Here is a 22,372-nt window from a genome sequence, read left to right on the forward strand (position 1 = left end):
CAAAAACTCAAATATCAAACCCATTCTGTCATCCTGAATCACCAAAATGCATTTTTCTTGAAAACTGGAGGTGGAGATGGGAGAAGGGAAGAAGTAATACATTAATGTCAGTAGTATTTTGATGGAGAGAGAGAGAGAGAGAGAGAAAGAGAGAGAGAAAGAGAAAGAGAGAGAGAAAGAGAGAGAGAGAGGGAGAGAGAGAGAGAGAGAGAGAAAAAGAAAGAGAAAGAGAGAGAGAGAGAGAGAGAGAGAGGGAGGGAGAGAGAGAGGGAGGGAGAGAGAGAGGGAGGGAGAGAGAGAGAAAGCAGTATTCCATGTTTTGCTTTGGTCAACAGCAGAATTAGTAATTGTAAGCAGAGGGGCCCTTTCTCATTTTTTGGTTTGGTCTGATGCTTTCAAAATCTACTTCAAAGTTGAAAAGAGTTTTAGATAAAGTCTCTTGGATGGGAATATGGGATCCTTTTAAAAAAATGTTTTTCTTTTTTCCCCAGGCAATGCGTAGTCCCTTCTTGATTGGTTTCATTTTTAATTCTAATCCATCCTGGAGTTCCATGCAGTTAGGCAGCTTCTAAATTTAGTTTAATAAAACCATTACGACAAGAACTTATTGTCTCATTTTTCATTGTATTCTCATTTCTCCAGCATTTAGTGGCCTTTTGGCCTTCTGTTCAGGGAAATCTGTACAATAACCCAGTGGTGGGATTCAAATAATTTAACAACCGGTTCTCTGCCCTAATGATTTCTTCCAACAACCAGTTTGCTAAACTGCTCAGAAAGTTAACAACCGGTTCTCCCGAAGTGGTTCGAACTGGCTGAATCCCACCACTGCAAGAGGCAATGATCGTGGTCTAAACAACAGATTTTCTGATGTTTCACTTACAGCAGTGGCTGGCATCTTCAGAGGGAAAATAGTTTGCTATGCTTAGTTCTCAGCTGCTCAGACTATCCAACCAGAATCAGCACAAACCAAGAACCAATCAGGAGTCAGCACTCCAAAAATGACCAATCACACGCCAGCCAAAACAAAGGTATCAACACCATCAAAATTACCAATCAAGACTGGACGCAAAGAACCAAGCTAGCTTTTAGCAACCTGCATCAATCAGAAATCAACTTAGCCAAAAGCCAATCAACAGTCAAGACATCTAGATATAAAGACAGGCAGTTGGTCAGCCCCCTGCTTGTTTCCCAGGGGTCTGTTTGGGAGTCACCTTGATATCAGTCACAGTTATTGGTGAAACATCAGGAATTCTGTTGTCTAGACCAGGGGTCTCCAACCTTTCAGACCTCAGGGACCACTAAATTCATAATTTTAAATCCCACGGTCCACTATGATTTGGATTTTTTAAAAAAGATAAATAGCATTTAGTGCAATATAAAAAATGCAAATTATTTTTCTGCAGACCACCAAAATTTTCTCACGGACCACCAGTGGTCCATGGACTGCTTGTCAAATTCAAATTCAAATCTTTATTGTCAGTGCACAACATACGTACAACGAGATTGGTTGAGCTCAGGGGTGAAATCTAAAATTTGTTACTACCGGTTCTGTGGGCGTAGCTTGGTGGTGGTGGGGTAATGTGACTGGGTGGGCATGGCCAATTTTTTTTTTTACTTTTAAAAGCATTTTTTCTACAACCTCTTCAGCCGAAGAAATTGCAGAAAAAAAATGCTTTTAGAAGCCTCTGACAATGAGGCAACTCAGCTGGGATCGCCAGAGGCTTTTAAAGGCATTTTTTTTTTCTACAACCTCTTTGGCCAAAGAGGTTGCAGAAAAAAATGCTTTTAGAAGACTCTAACGATCCCAGCTGAGCTGCACGAGTATCAGAGGCTTTTTTAAAAAAAAATTTTAAAAGCATTTTTTCGGCCGAAGAGAAAAATGCTTTTAAAAGTAAAAAACCAACAACATTCTCTGATGATCTCGCAGCTCAGCTGGGCATCTGGGGTGGCGGGACACAGAGATTTTTGCTACCGGTTCTTCGAACCACCTGCTGCCATCGCTACCGAATCGGGCGATCCGGTCTGAACCAGGAGCATTTCATCCCTGGTTGAGCTCCCTCAGTGCACCTCCCCCCAACATAATACAACTCACAGTGAAGACAGGAAATCCCTAAACCAATAAATCATATTAGCAACTACCCAGTCCCATAGTGTGAACATATTACACGCTGTGCCGGCTCTGCAAGTCCATCGTACTACGTAGTTATATGATGTTATTTTGCATTCAGGAGTCTGACAGATAAAATCTGTTCTTCAGCCTGTTTGTGTGTCTGGCTATATTTCTATATCTCCTTCCTGATAAGGAAGGATAAAGAAGTGGTGACCAGGGTGTGAGTCATCCCTGAGGATTTTCCTCACTTTCCTAAGGCAGTGAGCTCTAGCAATCTCATCTACCCTTTTCCCCCCAAAATAAGACATCCCCTGATAATAAACCCAATCTGGCTTTTGAGCGCATGGTGTTGTGGCTCCGTTGCCTGAGCCTGGGCTATTGACAGATGCAGACTCTGAGAGTGAGGGAGAGGAGTTGGCAAGATCTCCCTCTCCAGGACCCTCCTCTCTGGCAATGCCTCCAGAGGACACCGAAGGCCAAAAGATAGGCCCAGAGCCAAGCACGTCCCCGCAGCCACAGGTGGACAGCGACGAGGGAGATAAGTGCTGGCTGAACCCTCGGCAGAGGCGCAGGGAGAAGCGTGTGCAGCAGAGGGGAAGGCATGCCAGAGATTAGCTGAGTCACTGGACCACACCCCACAGGGTATAAATGTGGGTGTGGTGGCCGGTTCAGTTTGTGACGAGCAAAAACTAGAAATAATCCATGATCTTTGCGTTACTGGACTTCTGCCTGCCTTGTTGGACTGCATTTGGACTAATCCTTGTATTGTGGAAACTTTGCCTGCTTTATCGGAATGCTTGCAGTCTAATCTTTCTTTTGTGTGAGTAAAGTCTGAATTGGCAGCTAGCCACTGGGTTGCTGCCAGCTTTATCTTCAAAGATTTTGTCGTGTGGCTTATTAACTCCGGGCCGTCTGTGGGGGTGCGTGTGTGGGACGGGGACAAAACACATGGCAATAAGGCCAAGCGCTTATTTCAGGGTTCAAAAAAATATAAGACAGGGTCTTATTTTGGGGGAAACATGGTAGTAGTATTGGGAGACAGTCCACGATGTTTTGTGCTGTACTCACCACCCTCTGTAATGTTTTTCTATTTCTATCCATGGCTGTCAAACCGGCATGCCATACTGTGATGCAATAAGTGAGGATGCTTTCTATTGTGGACCAGTAAACAGATATTGACCAACAGATACTGGCTGTGAAAACCTATACCTGTACACCTTTCAGTGGGGGTTCTTCAGGAAGTAGGAGAAAACATAGAACTATGATAGAAAATGAGATGGAAGGCCAGGCCAGGCACAGCCCCTCCCTGTCAGCTGAGGTGTAAAACTGCTCTAAAGAAATTGTCAAGCACCCTAAGAAAAAGGAAGTCACATCTAGGGGTTAATAAAATCTCCAAGGAACGGCAAGTCAGATTTGAGGATAGCATTAAGAATTGGGTGTGCAAGATTGCTATCTGGGAGGCATGTATGTCACTGTTCCGTTAGTTTTCTTGCTCCCAAATTGTGAGTTTCACCATTTGCACTGAAATGGCCAGACTCTTGTGATGTAATTTGGGAATGCTTTAAGGGCAGGAACATGTGCATCTGGGAAGGGAGGGAGAAGTGTGGGGAGGGAGAGTTTGTCTTCCAAGAGACTTCCTGAATTCATTCCCACCCTACCAATGACACTGAAAAAAATGAACCACCAAAAACTTTCCCATGGTATTATAGCACTGTGGCTGTCCAGAAGGTTGGAGATTGAGTGGTGACCTCCCAGCTTCTTAGGATTTGCCCACGCTGCTATATAAGTAGTCCTTGACTTACTACAATTTATTTAGTGACTGTTCCAAGTTACAACAGCACTGAAAAAGTGACTTATGACCTGTCCTTGGACAGATCATAAGTCACTTACTTCATTCATTACTTCATTCCCACCTTAGTTCAAATTAATTCCAAAACAGGTCCTTCAGAAAAAGTCCTTTGGGCTTATCACAAAGGACTTTATCTTCTTTGGCACCCTGCCAAAGGCCTTTCTTGGCAAAGTCCCATGAAGTTCAGAAACAAGAGACGCCGACTGAAACAGATTTAGCAATGTTGCTTTTCTACAAAGAACCCAAGAGCCTTTGCTCCTCTTTTAAGCCTTATGGGAGGGGCCAATCATCTCCTGGCCTTACTCCCGAGTCGTCCTTTTTTCTTTAGCTGCTCTTGCCTTCTGGCAGCTCTGCGCATACACGCACTAGGAACAGGCTCCTCCTCTTCCTCTGCCTCTCTGCTGTCTGACTCTGGAGGCTCCGGAGTCCGTGCATCGCTCCCAGATGGCCCTGGCCCCATCTCTGCCTCCGACGCAGAGCCCTCGTCCGGGCCTTCCCCAGACTCCAGGACTGGCCCATGTTCCTCCACAGCCTCCTCACTGTCCGACTCCGCTGCTAGCTCTACGGGCTGCTGGCGGACCACAACAGAGTTAAAGACAGTTAGGAATGGAACTTTTTCTTAATTCAGGGACTGTCTGTATCATATTAACAAGTTTCACTTGCCTTTGTTTTTAGGCCTGGAATGCCCACAAAAATGAACGGGAGAGAAACTCCTTTCATTTGCTCAGCTGCTACTGTCTTAGCTCTCCTATCTGAGAAATTACACAAGAGGTTGAGCAGTCAGGCCAAGTCAACAATCCCGATGCTGATTAAGCCAAATGGCTCCATGTACGCAGATCCCTGATTGCCCAGACTTATTTTTAATTCTGTGCTTTTTCTAGGCTTTGCTTTATGATTAGTTGGTGGTGTAATAAAGAATGGTGTCTCTCGCTTCCTGCAGTTTGCTTTGATCTGCAGATCACGTATGCTTAATGATTAAATTAAGAGCCTTTAATTCTGAACTGGCAGCTGAGCACCTTTTACTCTGCAGTGGCCACACCTCCAGTGGCAATGGCTGCTGCACTTCCTCACTTTCACCCTTTTGAATGCCGATTTTTTTTTCCTTCTAGGAAAATGAAAATGTTCTGCACAAACTCTCAGCAATCCAAATGCATCAACATGCTTGTAGCAATGGTGCAGTGAGGCAGGATTTCTATCTACATGTGAAGTCCATCTCGATACATGAAGTTACCTAAGGGATGTTTCAAGGTCTGGGTTTCACTAAGGCAGGAAGAGAATAATGTATAATAATAATGTCATCTGCACCTCTATAACTGTCTGGTTTGGTTCCACAATCCAACAAGACAGACACAGACTTCAGAGGATAATTAGAACTGCAGAAAAAACAATGGCTACCAACCTGCCTTCCATTGACTCATGAGTCAAAAAGAGGGCTGGGAAAATATTTACAGACCCCTCGCATCCTGGACATAAACGGTTTCAATTCCTACCCACAAAACGATGCTATAGAGCAATGCACACCAGAACAACTAGACACAAGAACAGTTTTTTCCTGAATGCCATCACTTTGCTAAACAAATAATTCCCTCAACACTGTCAAACTATTCACTAAGTCTGCATTACCATTAATCTTTTCATCATTCCTATCACTCATCTCCTCCCACTTATGACTGTATGACTGTAACCTTATTGCTGGTATCCTTACGATTTCTATTAACTATTTCCCTATGACTATCATTAAGTGTTGTACCTTATGATTCTTGACGAATGTATCTTTTCCTTTATGTACTCCGAGAGTGTATACACCAAGACAAATTCCTTGTGTGTCCAATCATACTTGGCCAATAAAGAATTCTATTCTATTCTATTCTATTCTATTCTATTCTATTCTATTCTATTCTATTCTATTCTATTCTATTCTATTCTATTCTATTCTATTCTATTCTATTCTATTCTATTCTATATCCTTGTATATCATTTAATCAATTGTGGTTATTTTATTTTTCCTTTGAAGGCTACAGTCACAATCTTTTTTCCCTTGAGGATTGGAATATTTTTTAAAGTATAAATGAATGTGCTCACCCTACCTTCACTCACTTATCTTACCCTAATTCCCCAAATATGAATTACCAATTGGTAAATTTAAGCAGTATCATTCTATGGGAAAAACAAAAATATAAGTAGAGTTTCCACACTGGAATTATGGATGGTCAAGTCCTCTTTCAGATGATTGGCAACAGTGCTGCCTTGAGTGCTTGGTTCAACCAAGTTTCTGAGGCTTGGGGGTCTGTGGGTTGAGATGAAGACACTGAATTTTGGTGTTTGAACAGGTATGGGACTCAATATGGAAAGTTTTAAGTAGAGTATGAAGTGCTGATAAACAAAATACCAGCTGCTACCAGATTCTTCATTTTCAAGGCCCTCTTAGAGAATGAAGAAAGTGAGTGCTGGGTAGATGGCAATCCAGATGTTTGGAAGAGTGTTCGCCTATCTAGAAAACAAGATGAAGGTTAGTTGCAGGGATGGAAAGCAGCTTGTGAACTCAGAAGTTATGGCGAAGAGCAACATTTGGAGTTTTGTGACTAGAACAACTACTTTGTGAATGTGCAAGTTGCACCACTGGTGATGTAAGAAAAACAAACCTTGAATATTTTGGAGAAATGCTGGGGTATGTGAAGAGGATTCCCATGGTTGGGCTCCAGCATCTTCTCTCTCAGTTACCAATGCTTGCTACCATCCATTCCAGATCTCTCAGACTGAACCATGGATCTCAAAGATTCCAGTCTTGGATTCTCATCCCAGCTATGTGGAAGCACCAGCTCAGCCAACCATTTAAGCACTGTATCTACTGAATCAAACACCACATCCCCAGGTTTAATATGCTTCATTTATGATTTTTTTTAAAAAAAATATGAGCAACATCAGAGAGGATATAAAAGGAATATGCTTGCATTCCTTTTGCAGTTTGATCCTTCATCTCCTTTTCTTGGATTACACTAAGACTGTGCTTACAACACTTATCTAGTCAATTGCAAACCTAGGAATGCATGTGCACAAGATGTAAATTTAGTTTTAAACTTGGTTAGCATATCTTTAGAATGGTTTAGAATGTTATGTTGATGTAGTGCATTGTTCAGTGTACTGTGTGAATCCAATAACAAGGATAAATGCAATTTGTGAATATAGCTCAAATGTTTCTTGCATGTGAGCATTTGAGTCTGATCTCTGTGAGAAGAATATTTAAATATGTTCTTTTATTGGATCATAGTAGCTGCCATGAAGGCTTAATTTCTTGATTATCTTGGAATATATTATCATGGATGAATATATTATCATGTTCTAGAAGCACATGTTTGCTTCTAGAACAGGACCAATACCATCTTCCTCTACCAACTGATTCCTCTACCTAGATTTTTTTGGATTGAAAACCAACAGCAGTTTGGACCTTTTAGAATTTTATGTGGAGGTTCATGGGGCAATTTCTATCTGGAAAATAGCAGATAATAAAGCCCACTGTTATACTTCTTATTAAAGTTATCACCCCTCCCTTCATTTTCGCAGTCACTTTATAAAGAAGAATAAAATTCTTTGGAGAGCTAATTACCACTTTCAGGGAACAATCTATTCAGCACCCTGGACAGCTCTTAGAACCATGGACAGTTCCAGATAATTGCTCCCTCCAGCTCAAAGCTATTTATTAAACTCAGGAGATTCTTGCCTGCAGTGGACTCAAACATCACCAAAAGTACTGAAATGCAACCACCCGTGGAACTTGAGGGCAGACTTCTCCAGATAAAAGGAACTGACAATTTCCGCAGTAAATGCCCTGTAACTCAATGAGACCTATTTTCTAATACTCGTACCTCCTCTCTCCTCCCCAACTTCAGTTTTTTTAAAAAATGTATTTACAAAACCTTCTAAATGCTAGCTTATTGGTCCTTTCTCTGCAGTTATATAGTAAAAGATTCTGTGGAAATCCAGTGAGAGAATGTGCACTTCTGTGTCCTTGGTAGGGAGATTTGCAACAACAGTGTCTGGAACTGGCTGAATCTCTGCATTGGCCAACTGGGGTACAATGTGAAGGAGAATGCAGGTAATCCTCAACTAATGAACAGTCACTTAGTGACTGATTGAAGTTACAACAGACCTAGCCTGGGGCTATTAGTGATGGGTAGAATGTACAGTTTGGCCATTGAAGCCACTCAGGGTTTGGAAGGTGTGTTCTCTACAATTTAGCTTTGGAAGTACCATATTTTTCAGAGTATAAGATGCACCGGTGTATAAGACGCACTTACCTTTTTTGGTGAGGAAAAGAAGAAAAAGAAATCTCCCTCTGCCTTTGAGCAATTTTGCCGTGTTGCAGCAAACAGCAAACAGCCTGCTTTACTTTCATTTTCATTTTCAGCATAGCTTGATTAGCACAAGGAAAAAAAACATCTGCTCCAGCAATTTACCTCTTTGCAGCAAGCAGCAGAGCCCTGCACAAAACAGCTGAGAGCAAATCAGCTGAGAGTCGGGAGGCTGATCCAATCAACTTGTGCTAATTAGGCTGTGCTGAAGCTGAAAGAAGCTGTTTTTTTCTTGCTGTTTGCTTGCAAGGAGGTAACTGCTGCGAGGCAGAGGCCAAAGGGTGGGGGCCAGTGGGTGGGTGGGGCTACATTTGGTGTATAAGACGCACCTAAATTTTCACCCCCTTTTAGAGGGGAAAAAGGTGCGTCTTATACTCCAAAAAATACAGTAGTCTTTGTAATAGAGACTCTTTCTCTCCATCTCTCTCTCTCTCTCTCTCTTTTGAGGACTAAACATGCAAAATAGAGGAACTGACTAGGTAGGTCTTCTTTTATGCCTAACCTTATGGAGTTTGTCTAATCTTGTCTCTTTGAGTCTAAATTTAGTTGTCTGGAAGCTAGTTGACTTAGTCAATTACTCTCTTTTTGTTGTTATCAATTGCACATTCATCCCTAATTGACCTGTTGTGGAAACAGGGTCTCTATTTGGACCTAAGATTCATTGTGGATGCCAACTGCACCTTGAGTTGAGGCTGATGAAAAGAAAGATGTTTGGTCAAGCAGGAAATTCACTTGTAGAATTCAGTGCCCCTAGATGTGATGATGGTCCCCAACCAAGATGGATGGCCACCAGGTAGAAAAATACATGGCTACATGTAGATTGTACATTGGTTGTACATTGGTTGTACATTGCCTTTAAAATTACAGTAGAGGTTACAATTTTGGCCAACATTAAGAGAGGGCCATGCCAATTGAGCCTGCTTGGGATACATTTGTGAAAACTCCAATTAAAACGATATTATCATCTGCTCCTCATCCATTATTTTTATGCCAATCCTATTGGCCTCAGAAGAAAGTTGATGGTATTCTACTTCAAAGGGTCATTGATTTTTAGGTCTATTGAAGAAAATCAGAAGTTATCTTTTTTTCTATAGCTTTCTGTTTGTTTGCTCTCCTCAATATTTTGTCTATCCCCTTTCCTTTTCTTAAAACTCCTTTGCTTTGCTTTGTTGTATTTTATATGGGTTTTTTTTTAATTTAATAAAGTTTTTGAGAAAAAAAGAAAGTTGATGGAAATTTTGGATTTTGGTAGCCTTTGCGGGGGATTGAAAATCTGTTTCTTTGGTGGCTTTTCTGTGATGGACTGCAGTATAAATTAGAATGGAAACAATTAGAGCGAAATGTCCTCAAAATAATTTAAATCAGATACAACAAATACCGTAAAGATGCAGAGATGCCATTTCTACACTCAAGATGAACATTTAGAAATATGAACGATGCTGAGAAGAAGCATATACTGTAGCACTAAAAATGTCCCTGTCTTTTGCCCTGCTTGAATTTATAATAGTTGTGAAGCTTGGGATGCTAAATACAATTGTGAAATGATCTCTCTCTCTTTCTTTTTCTTTTCTTTTTTTCAGTTTTGAGTCCAAAGCAGGTCTCTGGCCATCACAATGGAGAGCAAAAATGAAAGGAAAGAAAATGAGCAAAAGAATTCAAACATTATATTCCATTTCCATTATTGAGTCTTTAATTCAATTTTAGCAGTCTTCAAATATGCATGAGGGACGGCGGACTCGATTCAGTGGATTAGTTCTGTTCCTAACAAAGTGAAGGAAGGAGTCGGATTAGGTGGGTGATTTTGATCAGACTTGCTTGTCAAAACTGATATTGTTGAGATAAAATGGCTTTTCCTTAGGATGAGCTGATCAGATCTGGGGTTCAGGGCAAGGGCATTTGTGTGTGTTTGGGTGCATATGGTTTCCACAAACCTTTGTTTTACACCTCAAACACATGTGTGTGTACCTCTGTGTGCTCCCACATGCAAACTGAAAGTGTCTGGACCAGGTTTCCCCCTCCAGGTGGTGTTAAGGCTGGGAATTCTGCCAACCATAGCATAAAAGCATCCGGAGAGCATTGAAGGAAGGGAAGAGCCATTATAAAATATTACATCCGATTAGAGAATGTAACATATGAATATTGAATAAGAGAAAAGAATTGATTGTGCATTCATGGCTGGTATAAGAAATTTAGGGTTGCATAAATAAATACCAAGTTTTCATCCCCCCCCATGTTCCCCGAGATTAAGACCGTTGATACATTTGTGCATAAAGAGATGTTAAGACTACGGATACAAAATATAGAGGTCATCTGCACCTCTATAACTGTCTGGTTTGGTTCCGCAACCCAACAAGACAGACACAGACTTCAGAGGATAATTAGAACTGCAGAAAAAACAATGGCTACCAACCTGCCTTCCACTGAGGACCTGTATACTGCACGAGTCAAACAGAGGGTTGTGAAAATATTTACAGACCCCTCGCATCCTGGACTTAAATTGTTTCAACTCCTACCCTCAAAACGACGCTATAGAGCACTGCACACCAGAACAACTAGACACAAGAACAGTTTTTTTCCCAAATGCCATCACTCTGCTTAACAAATAATTCCCTCAACACTGTCGAACTATTCACTAAGTCTGCATTACTATTAATCTTCTCATCGTTCCCACCACCCATCTCCTCCCACTTATGACTGTATGACTGTAACCTTGTTGCTGGTATCCTTAAGATTTATAGTGACTGTTTCCTAGTATGTTTTGATTGCTTATTTGTACCCTATGACAATCATTAAGTGTTGTACCTTATGATTCTTGATCAATGTATCTTGTCTTTTATGTACACTGAGAGCGTATGCACCAAGACAAATTCCTTGTGTGTCCAATCACACTTGGCCAATAAAGAATTCTATTCTATTCCAATATGGCCCCAGAAGTCTAAACTGAAAATTAAAGATGTACATAGGAGAAAACATTTTATTATTTTAAAAATCAAAATCTTTCTTGGAAAGAGGCAGGCTTTTCATGGCACAGAGAAAGAGCAAAGGAAGACTGAAAGGGCTTTATTTCCCTTGCTTGTTGGCTGTAAATACTGCCATCATTTTATCTCTGTTCAAAGTGCGTATCACTTTCAGCAGCAATTTTTGTCATGCCGGCCAATTGTTCTTAAGTCACTGTGGCTCACAAAATACTTCCTATTAGGTTCTGTTTTGAAAAAAAAAACCACCATCGGTTGAAGCTACCAAAACAGGCAAGTACAGGAAAAGGAGGAATTATGCAGATGAATAATGAAGTATGCATAGTAGCTCTGGATTAAATTTGTACTGTATAGCGAAGCGTTTGAGTCAAAATATGTTTCATTGTCCACAGACTCCATGCAGTTGTCTATACCAGGGGTCACCAACCTTTCAGACCTCAGGGACCACTAAATTCATAATTTTAAATCCCGCGGAGCACGAATATGATCTGCCTAATGACTGGATGGGTTGGCGTGGCTAGGTAGTCATGTGACTGGGTGGGCATGGCCAATTTGATCTCATATCGAGGGGCGCCTCACCAGCCTCTACTCACCCCATCCCTCTAGGACCTCAACAGGAAGCAGTTGTTAGAGCTAAGCAGCCACCACGAGAAAGAGTTGGCAAAACAGCTCAGTTCAAATTGGATCTCACTGAGAAGGGGGCTCATTGAGGACAACGAGCATAGGCTTTCCAAGCAGAGGGAAGACCTGCAGGAGTGCAAGGCCAGGAACCGGCACCTGGAGGCTCAGTGGGCTGAGATGGTCAGTCAATTCCAGGCCATGATGCAGTCCCACTGGAACGAGGCCCTCGGGCACTTCGCCACCAGCGTCGCTTCCCACCAGCCTTCGCCCAAAGCCCTGCACCAGGAGGCTGAAGTAGACCCCAAATTGGAATTTCTGCCCCCCTCTGCCCTGCACATAAAGACTTAGAAGGGGGAGACTCTTCAGCAACACAATCGTTCATTGCACGTATTTGTCCCAGGGGCCGTAGTTTGAGGACCCCTGATTTAGTGCAATATAAAAAAATGCAAATAATTTTCATGCGGACCACCAAATTTTCTCACGGACCACCAATGGTCCACGGACCAGCAGTTGGTGACCGCCGGTCTATACTGTTACCCCTTTAAACTGGGCCTGAGCCCTTTTGTACGTACTCACTGCAGTAAAACAGACCAAGGTTATTCCCAGTCTGACATGCCTATTCTGGTTATAGAATAAAACCAGGTACAGCATTGTTAGAATACATTAACCCATGCACCAAACAGACTTGGGTTCACTTACCATCCAAATCCCGATTAAAAAAAAAAAAAAAACAGAATGTAAACCAACAAAAATCACAAGCCAGAACTAATACTGTTCAAATGAATGTAGTTGCTGGTTCTTTAATTGAGTAGATTAAGTGAGTTGTGTGAACATGATCCAATAGTTATAGTGGGGTAAGAAGGGTAATGCAATTTTATCTGTCCGTCCATCTGTCCCTCTGAATGATCTACTCGCCTAATTTTGTAAACTCTGCGTAGCTAAATATTTGCAAAACCAGATGAGCCCCTTAGCATCCTTCCAATATTTTGGGATGTGATTTCTGAAAATTCCTGGCCTGCTTTCTTGTGATGGGGGGGGGGGGGGAAGGGAAATTGACATCTCCAATCAGGAGAAAAAATATGCTGTGGTTCTGTTTGCCTTCTGTTACCACTCCCCATTGTGTCCTTACCTATCCTAAAAACAGGAAGTCCACCTCTTGTTATAAAGGAAGACCAAACCTGGGTTCTATCAAGAAAAAACACATGCTGGTTGGGGAATTCTGGGAGTTGAAGTCCACACATCGTGAAGCTGCCAAGGTTGGGAAACATTGCTATAATCTGTTCTGAGCTCTTTAATCCTTTGCATTTGATCACAGTCACTCTGAAGATCATCTCCACTTTAGATCTTTCCGAGCGGAATTTCTGGATGTTTAACAAGATTTAAAAGCTAAGCCCTGAGAAATCTGGGCATCTACAAAGAAAAGACGTAAGTTGTAAGAGGGAAAGATGCCCGCAGCTCTCATACAACAAACAACATGCAAATAAGGAGCCATCTATCCCTTTTCATCCAGAAATTATCAGCTACCAGTTTCAATTATTGAGTTACAAAGGCCAAGCATCTTTGGGAAGATACTTGATACAGTACCTTGAAATGGGTTTCAGTAGACTGGTTTTAGGCAGGCAACATTGCATGAATGGGCATAAGGGTGGCCACAGATGTCCCCTTGGCATTCGCCGAGTTTTTTTTTTTTCACAATGTGATTTTTAATTTTTTTTAAAAAATAGGAAGCTGGAATGTTGCCCAACAGCACAATAACCCCTAGCATCAATTTTTTAAAAAAACATACTCCTAAATCCCACCAATCCAAAAAAATGTGTTTTCCTCAGCCAACAAAATAAGACCGAATTCATCTCCATTGAAAAAATAGATGCAAATACAGCAATACAAATGACATCATTCGCCAGGCTCTCTGATGGATCAACAAAGATACCAGTGTAAGGTTAGAAGCAAGTAGTAATCCATAAAAGGATTGTAATCCTACTTGAATTTAACATGGCAAACTCCCCCTTACCCCCAAAAATGGAATATAAAGGAATACTTGAATCACCAAAAGTCAAATGAAAACACCAATATAAAGTCCAGGGCAGTGGTGCGTTTCAGAATTTTTTACTACCAGTTCTGTGGGTGTGGCTTGGTGGGCAGGGCATGGCTTGGTGGATGTGGCTTGGTGGGCATGGCAGGGGAAGAATACCCCACTCTGGGGGAAGGTTACTGCAAAATCTCCATTTCCTCCCGATCAGCTGGGACTTGGGAGGCAGAGAATAGATGGGGGCGAGGCCAATCAGAATTTTTACTATCGGTTCTCCAAACTACTCAAAATTTCTGCTGCCGGTTCTCCAGAACTAGTCAGAACCTGCTAAAACCCATCTCTGGTCCAGGGGCACTGGGCAACCTTCAGACTTTTCTTTTTTTAATTCACTGATCTCCCTCTGATTACATATCTAAACTTTGGTGGTATTGCTGAAAATCAGCCACGAGACATTTTGGAGATGGAAGTTATATGAACATGGGAGTTGAAAGCCTTTCAAGCAAATTTAAAAGGAAAAAGACGTCCCCCCACCTCACCTAATCTTAGGAAAATGATTCTTAACCATGGCAACTTTAAGATACGTGGACTTCAATTCCCAGAATTCCCCAGCCAGCGTATTGGGAAGATTGAGAAATATTGATTTAAGGTAACTTTCCTTAAACTTAAGGATGGTTACCCTATTGCATCACCCTTCTGCCAATTCTGTTTTTTATTTCTCCAAAACCAATAACCCTTTGGACCTAGACAAAGAACATGAAGCTTCTTAAAGCTTTTTTTTTTAAAAAAAAAAACTAATAGAAGAGAATATTTGCAGCCCAAGATTGAACAATGGAATTCTCGGTCATTTTCTTGCAGACATTTCATTTCCCACCTAAGTAACATCATCAGTGCTAGAAGGGAGTGGGATTTGCTCTCTGTTTCTATATAAGTGGCTTTCCTTGTTGGTGGAAATGTTCTTGTTGGTTCCTTGATTAGGCTGTTGTTTACTGGGTTGGCAGTTCCTTGATTGGGGTATTGTTTGCTGCTTGGGGTTAATCTCTGCTTATCTTGGTGTTGATTGCTGGTCAAGAGTATTGTGGCCTTTTAACTTTTTGATTGTCTTTTTTGAATGGTGTGTAGATGTTATTTATCTCAATGTGCCTATTGATGGCTGATTTGTCTAAGGGTCAATTTTCCAGGAATTCTTTTGCATTTGGGGGGTTATTTATTTATTCCAGTTATACTTCCACCCATCTCACTTTTAGGTATTAAGTTTCCAACTGACAGCTACTGCTCCAGAGGTAGGCTGAGTGACTGTTTCAATTTCCTGTAAACACTCTGATCCAGGGGTGAAATCCAAATTTTTCCCCTACCGGTTCTGTGGGCGTGGCTTGGTAGGCATGGCAGGGGAAGGATATTGCAAAATCTCCATTCCCACCCCACTCCTGGGGGAAGGATATTGCAAAATCCCCATTCCCACCTCACTCTGGGGCCAGCCAGAGGTGGTATTTGCTGGTTCTCTGAAGTACTCAAAATTTCTGCTACTGGTTTTCCAGAACCTGTCAGAACCTGCTGGATTTTACCCCTGCTCTGATAATTTCCCTTTGTTATACTCCCTGATCCTATTAGTGGCTGATGCTGCAGTAGATGAGTTTCATTTAAAAATGAACAGTTTCATTTTTCTTTTCAAAGACCCCGAGGCGACCTTGAAAACTCTCTTGTGATCTATCAATCTCACAACCAGGCTGGAGTCCACACCTTTCCTGAGGGACACTTTGTTCACCCTAGAAACAAGAAGAAAGCTCAACTTCAAACTTCTCAGGATTTGCAAGTGCCAAAGTATTTCTCAAAGTGAGAAACAGGCTCTTTCCTGCCACAAGTTATAGTTATATGCTGCCAAGCAATTGGATTTTGATCATGTATCCGTGGGGATGCTGTCATGGTCATAAGTGTGAGGACTGATCATAAGTCACTTTTTTCAGTGCCATTGTAACTGCAAAGAGTCACTAATGAGCCACGGTGGTGCAGTAGTTAGAGTGCAGTACTGCAGGCTACTTCTGCTGACTGCCTACAATTTGGCAGTTCAAATCCCTCCAGGCTCAAGGTTGACTCAGCCTTCCAACCTTCCGAGGTTGGTAAAATGAGGACCCAGATTGTTGGGGGCAATATGCTGACTCTGTAAACCACTTAGAGAGGGCTGTAAAGCACTGTAAAGTGGTATATAAGTCTAAGTGTCATTGCAGGCTAATTCTGCCCATTGTCAGGAGTTCGATCCAGACCGGCTCAAGATTGACTCAGCCTTCCATCCTTCAGAGGTTGGTCAAATAGGGACCCAGATTGTTGGGGGCAATATGCTGACTCTGTAAACCGCTTAGAGAGGTTCTGTAAAGCACTGTACAGCGGTATATAAGTCTAAGTGCTATTGCTAGTCTAAAAGAATGGTTGTAAATCGAGAACTGAACTGCTTTGGATTGTAAGCAAGGGTAAGCCTAGGTGTATCTTCTTATTTAAAGAAGAGACTGTACTGTAAACCAAAGAAATACAGATAGCTCTTTCTCAATATTTTGCACTGCAACAAGAGACTGACCAGTTGTTAACGTTCTCACTGTCTTCTTCAACAAATTGAAAGATGTTTCTCTTTCGAAGGTGTACGGTATTTTTCGGAGTATAAGATGCACCAGACTATAAGATGAACCTACCTTTTTTGGTGAGGAAAAGAAGAAAAAGAAATCTGCCTCTGCCTCCCAGCAATTTTGCCTCGTTGCAGCAAACAGCAAACAGCCTGCTTTACTTTCATTTTCGTTTTCAGCATAGTTTGATTAGCATAAGGAAAAAAAAAATCTGCTCCAGCAATTTACCTCTTTGCAGCTAGCAGCAGAGCCCTGCGCAAAACAGCTGAGAGCAAAACAGCTAAGAGTCGGGAAGCTGATCCAATCAACTTGTGTTAATTAGGCTGTGCTGAAGCTGAAAGGAACTGTTTCTTCTTGCTGCTTGCTGCAAGGAGGTAAATTGCTGGGAGGCAGAGGCCAAAGAGTGGGGGCCAGTGGGTGGGCGGGGCTATATTCGGTGTATAAGATGCACCTAAATTTTCACCCCCTTTTAGGGGGGAAAAAGGTGCATCTTATACTCCGAAAAATACTGTAATTGTTTTAAATGTTGTATTTTCTTCCCAAATGTATGTTTTCTTCCAAACTATCCTCTGGGTAGGTGGCTCTTTTTCAGCATCACATAAATAGCCCTTTTTATAAAAGGTTGGGTTTTCCCATGGGAAAAATCTAAGACAGTTTAAACTCATATCGTATTATTTTAACTTGCAGAGAAGACAATCCAGATATAGACAGATCATGTCAAAAGGCCCAACTGAGTTTTCTTTCAAGATGGAAAGTCTTTCTGGGACGCTCCACGAGGTCTTTGATGCTAAGAGTTTATCCCACTTTGAAAAAAAAAAAGTCTGCTCATGGGAGAATCCGTTGCCAAATTATTTCAATCTCTCCTGTCTACAGAATATTGAGTTAATCATCTTTGGCTGTACTTGTTTGGCTCAGCTATTGATTCCCATTAGCTTCCCCAGTTTAATCTACAAATCTGCACTGCAGCCATTAATTAATAGCAATAACTTGTTTGGAAGTTCTAGCAGGGAGCGCAACTATCGTATACCTTTGACCAGGGGTGAAATTCAACATATTTCCCTACCGGTTCTGTGGGTGTGGTGTGGTGGGCATTGCAGGGGAAGGATACTGCAAAATCCCCATTCCCTCCCCACTCCAGGGGAAGGATACTACAAAATCTCCATTTCCACCCCACTCCTGGGGGAAGGATATTACAAAATCTCCATTCCCACCCCACACTGGGGCCAGCCAGAGGTACAGAGGTGGGTTTCAGCAGGTTCTGACCAGTTCTGGAGAACTGGTAGTGGAAATTTTGAGTAGTTCAGAAAACCGGTAGTAAAAATGCTGACTGGCGCCACCCCCATCTATTCTCTGCCTCCCAAGTCCCAGCTGATCGGGAGGAAATGGGGATTTTGTAGTAACCTTCCCTTGGAGTGGGGAGGGAATGGAGATTTTACAGTATCCTACCCCTGCCACGCCCACCCAGCTATGGCCACCAAGCCACACCCACAGAACCGGTAGTAAAAAAATTTGAAACCCACCACTGCAGAGGTGGTATTTGCCGGTTCTCTGAACTACTCAAAATTTCCACTATCGGTTCTCCAGAACCTGCCAGAACCTGCTGAATTTCATCCCTGCCACTCCTTCTTTTTGGGATGGTCGTCCTCTTCCATCAAGCGTGCAGCTTCGGGAGCAATGCACATGGAGCGGTGAGGGAGGAAGGAAGGGGACACCTGCCTAGCCAGGCAGGTCAGCCAAATCAACCCTGGCGATCAATGGGGTGTCAGATGTCACAGCCAGATTGCCCTCACATCCGAAATATAATTTTATGTCATTTTATTCTATTTTATATATTTATGTATTAAATTATATTGTATCTGATCCTATAACTATTGTATTTTACCCTACTCTTATTTTAAATTGTTTGTATAGGATTTTATTGGTGATATGTGTTTGAACGGTATGCTTTGATATGGCCTATAGGCTAATCAGTAAAGCTATCTAATCTAATAGCAATAGCACTTAGACTTATATACCACTTCACAATGCTTCACAGCCCTCTCTGAGCAGTTTACAGAGTCAGCATATTGCCCCCAACAATCTGGGTCCTCATTTTACCCACCTCGGAAGGATGAAAGCCTGAGTCAACCTTGAGCCAGTGAGAATCGAACTGCTGGCAGTCGGCAGAATTAGCCTGCAATACTGCATTCTAGCCATGGCGCTACTATGGCTCTATTAATGCATATTCTCTCTCTGCCCACACAATGGCTCTACATAAGCATTGTGCTTCTTCTGCATTATTGAAGTAACCTCTTTTCTGGATTTAAACCAAATGTTGAATGATAAACTAACCAAAGAAGCCAGCATTGCTTAGAGAGAGATGGGAGAAGGAGTAGGGAGTGTGAAGGAAGGGAGAAGGAGAGAGAGGAATAGAAGAAGGGTGCAAGGAAGAAAGGAAGGGGAAATAAGAGTCAGAGAGAAGGTTAAGATGGGGAAGAAAGGAGGAGGGGGAGAAAGGAAGGGAAAGTAGAGAAGGTATAGGAGAGGAGGGAAGAAGAAGGGAGGAAGGAAAAAAGAAAGGAGGAAGAGAAAGAGAAGAAAGATTGCTGTAAAACAAAAAAAGATGAACTGGAAGAAAGGCCTCCCTGAACATGTTTAAATATATTAGGATAAAGAATGAATTATTAAAAATTAAAAGAGAATATATTTGATTAAAAATGGAGAAAATAGAATTTGAGGGCGAAATAAGATACTGTTTATAGAAACAAAAATAGAAATATTAAGATTTGATTAAAAAATATGGAAAAAAACATTTTGGCAGAAATTATAACTAAGCAAAATATTAAAATAAAATATTAAAATATTAAAATAAGTAAAATATTGGATATGATAAGTTGTATATGATATGATATGATATGATATGATATGATATGATATGATATGATATGATATGGTCAATATTCTGTTTCATAAAATATGTGGGTGTGTGTTAGGGGAAAAAAAACCTAATAAAACTTGATTCAAAAAAAAGAAGAAAAAGAAGAAGAAGCCAGCATTGCTGGTTCAGGAATTCCGGGAATTGAATTCCATAATTATAAAGTTGCTCCTGCTCTCGTGGCTTTCAGAAGTGCTGCCCTCTCATAACAGGATGTGAAACTGGACCCTAAGGAGTGATAAGATTATTGATATCAGTGCTAAATGCTATATTACCATGCGGTCATTTGGATCAACTCTGAGCTGGACTCCAGCTGTACAGGTTGCGTGGGATTGATAAGAGTCTTGGTGTGTCTTGGTGATCTGGGAAGAGTTTGAGTCTGTGAGTTCTGACAAAACAAGCAGAATCCTTGGGTCTGTAAATATGACCACCTATCTATTAGGTTTATGTTTCTCCTGACTGGTCTAGGCTTCCTGGGATATGATGTGTGATTGGGTTCAGGTGGTGGAAGGGCAAAATTCTACTTCTATTAAAAGATGGTCTCCTTTTCAAGAAACTGTCACTGGATCCAATAGAGATGAAAAAAATGGATTGTCTCTAACTTCTCCTTTCTTGATTTGAATTCCTTGGTTTGAATGAGATGGACTGTCAACTTGCCATATTCTGGTGCTTTGTTGTTGTTGTTTTAATTGTTGTTTTAACCTAGTACTAGCCGCCCAGAGTAAATAAATGAATATAAAATGCATGCATGCATGCATGCATGACCTGTACTTCTCCTCTGGCTTGTTTCCTACATGCCTGTTTCTTAAGACCAAAGGCCTCATCTGTGTTTGATGTGTACCACAGAGATACAGGTTCAGCCAAGCTCATTCTATTCATCACTGAAAAATTATACTTTATGATATTTTAATGAACACTGTGTGCCTCAGATGAAGAAGGACATTGTAACAGCTTTCCTCGACATGCAGAAGATTTGCTGCAAAAGATTAAAAGGCAGCTGCACTTTTGAAAATAATTTTGGGACAAAGGAATATTTCAATCCCCTTTCAAATGAGCATGAGCTGGAATAAGTGAATGGGAGTCAAAATTGTTTAATTGTTTTGCAGAATGGAGAAGGATATTTATGCAGGCACTAGTATATTCTTTTTTCCACTCCCCCTTTCTCTAACCCTTAAAAAAAATCCTATGTAGGCCAATGTTGGCCATTTAAAAATTACATTTTATCCAGCTGGAAATTGAGAGTAGAGGTTTGGCTACCATGCCCTCCTCTGTTTCTCTCCAGTGATACCTAGAAACAATGTTTCTCAATCTTGTCAACTTTAAGATGTGTGGACTTCAGCTCCCAGAATTCATGCTGGAGTAGTTGACAAAGTTGGGAAACATTGTCCAGAAGGAATGAATTTAGAGGATTAGCTTGGCCAACACAACTCTGCTTCTTGCAGGCCATGATTTCAATCCGGGATACTGAACTTTGAAGAGGGCCTGGGGAGGGGAGAACAAATTGCATATGTTGGCATGTCCTAGACCAATGTTTCCATTCTTTTTGTGTACGTGATGGTATGTGGTGGAACCAGCAGCTGAAGGGGAGCAGATCTTAATAGGAGGAACGTCAAATGTGATGGACGCAGGATTAAAGCCTTTTCTGCTGTATCCCCCACTTTCCAGAACATCATCCCTCTGGAGGTGAGGTAACTCCAGGACTTCCAACTTTCTCTAAAGACGTTAAAATGTGTGGGGTTTTTTTCCCCAGCAAGCTTGCCCCCCCCATAATAGGGAGCCCACCCATTAGCTGCATTATCTCGTGGAATATCTTTCCTTTGGTGATCTTCTTTTATCCTATGGTTGTGGTTTTAGCTGGTTTTGTAAATTGTTCCAATTGCTGGCTTTACAGCATGCCGCCCATTTTGCATGAGGTGGGGGGGGGCATATAAATTTGACAACCAAACAAAACTAAATTTCTGGATTTGGGTCACTTGCTGGGAGGCCGCCTGTGAGGGGTTGAAGGAGCTGTCCATGGTGCTGAGACAGCTGGATAGCCAGAGGAAATTCTCCAGCTGAGTTTATGATGGATGCTCAGGTATTTCCCTGTCTTTCCCTCTCACTGGGACTAAGGAAAGAAGCAGAGTCAACTAACGCATAACTGGAGCACTGTAAATGCATCGCCGAGGTTTGGTGTTCTTAAGACTTTGTGTGTGTTTTGCTGCTGAGTCACACAGATGGATTATGTGATGGGATAGAGGACAATGCTGCCATTATAGTTGCACCAAGCTGGCTGAAATGACTCCGGGCAGACATTACACAGGCCCCCTAAGACGAAATCATCTTTCTGTTGGCCAAAGTCTGCCAGTCTGCCACGGAAAGCACATTTAATTCATGCCCCAGGGAGAACAGCATCAAGGGGAAAGGCCACTTTAACAAAGAGCTGGGTGTCTGCATTTCCTGTTTAGATCTAAGCTACCCATGCTTAGGCAGAAGCTAGATTTGCCTCCCCCAACCTGTGAGCTACAGGGATGATGGACTACAACTCCCATCAATTTCACTTAGCAGGACTAATGAGGAGAGCAAGCCAGGATTGAATAAACTGTATAGAATAAACAGATTGCAATTTCCTGCCATTTGTGATACATGGACTCCTTCAGACCAGGGAACCATCCCTGCATTTGACTGGGACAATCCAGTTTGGCCAATGAGACAATGATAAACAAACAAACAAACAAATAGCCAACCAGAGTGAAAATAATCACACCTAGTATGGCATAGGAATGATTGAAATCTTTCAGTTGGTTATGACCTACTAAAGATTTACCGTATTTTTCAGAGTATAAGATAACACCTTTTCCCCCCCAAAAAGAGGGTGAAAACCTGGGTGCGTCTTATACTCCGAATGTAACCCCACCCAGCTTCTCAAACGGAGGT

The 22,372-nt window shown here is 41.7% G+C and overlaps 1 protein-coding gene across 4 annotated transcripts in view; it reads right to left on the reverse strand.

The window, feature by feature from the left end:
• The window catches only part of DLGAP3 (DLG associated protein 3), a 307,850-nt gene that overhangs the window by 231,674 nt on the left and 53,804 nt on the right, over positions 1-22,372 (reverse strand). The window lies entirely within an intron of this gene.

This window comes from Pantherophis guttatus, chromosome 10 (genome assembly GCF_059756535.1).
Source record: "Pantherophis guttatus breed Tessera chromosome 10, ASM5975653v1, whole genome shotgun sequence".
Classification (NCBI taxonomy): domain Eukaryota; kingdom Metazoa; phylum Chordata; class Lepidosauria; order Squamata; family Colubridae; genus Pantherophis; species Pantherophis guttatus.